The following is a 3,421-nucleotide window of genomic DNA, read 5'->3' as shown; positions in this document are numbered from 1 at the left end:
TCAGTGCTAATTTCCTAATATTGATGGTATTTTATGGTTGTATAGGAAAGCAATCTTGTTGTAGGAACCACACACTAAAGTATTTAAGAGTGATGGGGCATTTTTTGGCAACTTACTCTCAAATGGTTCAGGGTAAAACAGTCTTTTTTTGCACCATTTTATAACTCTTCTGCAAGTTTGAGATTGTTAAAAATATAAGAGTTTCTTAAAAAATTAAATGGTTAAAAAATCAAGACACAATCATGTAAAAATTTATCTACTCCACTTACCTTTCAAAGGATCTCCCCTTGATATTGGGTTGTCCCATCTAGACCATCATTGCACTTTAGTAAGGACCAAACCTGATAATAGGTACCAGAGTTGTAGCTGAGCTCCAATCTGACTGAGCAGCATTTTTACTTTGAATAGCTACAGAAGAATTCTCTGATGTTACTAACCATGCTGAAAATGAATTTCCTTCCCACATGTCTGTCTGTAAACAGGTGAGAAATTCTCACCCATTCTTAAAGCAGGGTAAAAGAAATGAGGTATGGAATGTGAGTGATGCCACAGTAGATACCTGAATTTATAGGTGCAAGAATTTTTGTCAACATCTTTTGTTAATAAATAGCAAATATCGGGGCACCTGTGTGGCTCAGTCGGTTGAGCATCCGACTTCGGCTCAGGTCATGATCTCACGGTCTGTGAGTTCGAGCCCCGCATCGGGCTCTGTGCTGATGGCTCAGAGCCTGGAGCCTGCTTCCGATTCTGTGTCTCCCTCTCTCTCTGCCCCTTCCCTGCTCATGCTCTGTCTCAAAAATAAATTAAAAAAAAACATTAAGAAAAAATTAAAAATAAATAAATAAATAGCAAATATCCTTTTATACTAGGATATTAGTATGTGAGGGGAGTTCTTCACTTGATCTTAGCCAAAAGGCCGAGAAGCGATGAGAGGGGAGTTCTTAATACAGTTTACAATACCTAAAACTTCTCTCATTTTTTTATAGAAATAATAGATGTAGCGGTGCTTAGCATGATTTGCCTTTGTTTTTGTTCTGTTTTGTTTTTAAGTTTATTTATTTTGAGAAAGAGTGTGCAAGCAGAGAGAGAAGGAGAGAGAGAATCCAAGCAGGCTCTGCACTGTCAGCACAGGGGGACCAACGCTGGGCTCAATCCCACGAACAGTGAGATCATGACCTAAGCCAAAATCAAGAGTTCAACACTTAACCTACCAGCCACCCAGGCGTCCCTGATTCTCCGTTCCATACACGTTTTGAAACTGAGCCAGATTGAGCAAGAAGGCAACAAGTATGTTATATTCCATGAATATGATGAAAAAATACCTCTATCCGTGTTTCTCAGATGCCAAATTGTGGTTTCTGAGGAGAATGAAATTCTGAGCAAATCCTTCTTGTCTCTGCTAATTAAGTGGGGTTTTAATATACCTAATTAGAGGGCTTTAAAATTAATTTCTACTGAATTGAAAGTGTTGTGGCTTTTTTTTTCCAGTTCATTAAATAAGCATCTGTGAACTGCCATGTCTGCCACTACCATCATACTAAACACATTATAACAAGCTGTACCAATACTGAAACACCAAGTTAGAGGGTCAATCTATATAAGATTCTTCTATCTGTTCTGATGGCACTGGCTACAATTTTACTATAACGACCCAACAACTGGGTATATTTTATTTTGTCTACTCAGTATCTCTTTCCAAAGAACCGTCCCCTACAGGTCTCTCTCCATTCACGACTGCTGTCCCATTCTTGCACCATGGCTCTTGGTCATAGCTGACTGCCTTACTGAGTCATGTGACCTTTGCTGGGCCTATCTGTCTCTTCATCAGTAGCTGCAGGGGCAGAAGAGAGGCGCTCAGGCCTATAACTTACAAAATTCAAAGCTGTCATGGGTTACATTTTTGTTTTTGAAATGTAGATTGGGAAATAGAAAATTGGGAGGCAGAGAGAAGGACAAATGAAGCTAACCCTGCAGAAATGGACAAAAAGAGAGATGAAGAATATTTCAACAATTTTAAGTTCCAGGTTTTAGTTTGTTCCTAAGGCCCAAAAGCATTTCTGTCTCTGGGTTTTATCAATTATACCAATATCCTTCCAATAAATTTCTCATTTTAAGATAGCTAGATTTTGTTCACTTACTTGCAACCAGAAAGTATTCATTAGAAACTAACATAAAAAGTGGGGTGCTGCAAAAGACAGACCCTAGCATGTGGAGCTAGCCTGATGAGTTCGTGTGAGAGGAGACCTGAGAATTCTGCTGCCTCTTACGCCAGAAGGAGAAACTGCAGATGTTGTGTGGGGGAGAGCAGGCAGCTAAACCATCCCACCTTCTCTCAGGACTCAGACTTCAGGCCCACTGAGGCTGGAGCAAGGAGGTCTCATAGCACCTAGGCAGGATGCCCCTGTGTTTAGCGACTGTAGGAAATGTTGCCTTCAATAAGAACTACAAAGAAAGATTAGCCCCTTCCGGAGCTGAACCTATTGGAAAGCAGATAAGAGACATTGGGTTAAGTGCACAGCCTGGGGAAGAAAAGCTACTTTCTGTCTGAGGCTAGCTATAAGACTTTTCAAAGCCTGAGATGATCAAAGTCCTGCTGGATTGCAACCACCAAATTCGCTGAGAGCTGAAAAATAGTAAGTGTTGTTGAAGAGAATGACAGACTTTTTGGTATTTGAAATAAAGACATGGTGGGGGAAGCTAGAAACGTCAGGAAGCACTAATCCTTCAGAAAAGTCTCTGCTGAAAATACACTTCCAGTCAAAAGACTCAATGTTTCTCACTGATCGGCATGTGAGCAGGAAGACAGCCTGTGGGTGGGCACAAAACTCCAGGACAGATCAGCTTCACTTCATCACCACCACCCAAGCCTGTCGTGGAATCGTGAGGCTAATTCTGTAAAGCTTAGAGCTAGCAGAAAGGGCAGACTGTTCATTTACATTGTGAAGAAGCTGTGAATACAAAGCCCTGCTTCAACTAGACTCAAAGATTATGGGTGGGAAATCTTTCTGACATAGATATGTATCCTAAAAACAAGATAAACAAGCAGCTGACTACAGTTTTAAGGTAGATGGAGTGCAAAACAACCTCACACCTTGCACATGGTAGACTTGGATTTCTCATCTCAAAAGTGACCTCCAGGGACCAATAGGATATGGATTGTTAAGGGAGACTGGCCCTCCACAAAATAAATCCTTCTCTGTTCTCAGAAATGACCTTGAAACTGGACAAAAGAACTCATCTTAGCAGACATAGCCTGAAGCAGCCAGATTGGCTCAGTGAAGAACATGCTAATTGAAACTGTTATATTTTTAGAGATGGGAATACAGACAGAAAGAATAAATTATTTTACCTAAGATACTGGGCTATGAACACTGGTTATCTAGTTCCAGAAAATTCAACCCATGGCTGGTTCTATTTTGAC

At 40.5% G+C, this 3,421-nt stretch overlaps 1 pseudogene; it reads right to left on the bottom strand.

Moving 5' to 3' along the window:
* Positions 1-715: 715 nt before the first annotated feature.
* On the bottom strand, positions 716-928 carry LOC122218877 (annotated as a pseudogene).
* Positions 929-3,421: the final 2,493 nt, after the last annotated feature.

This window comes from Panthera leo, chromosome B1, assembly GCF_018350215.1.
Source record: "Panthera leo isolate Ple1 chromosome B1, P.leo_Ple1_pat1.1, whole genome shotgun sequence".
In the NCBI taxonomy this organism is placed as follows: domain Eukaryota; kingdom Metazoa; phylum Chordata; class Mammalia; order Carnivora; family Felidae; genus Panthera; species Panthera leo.
This window is presented reverse-complemented; position numbering and strand designations above follow the sequence as displayed.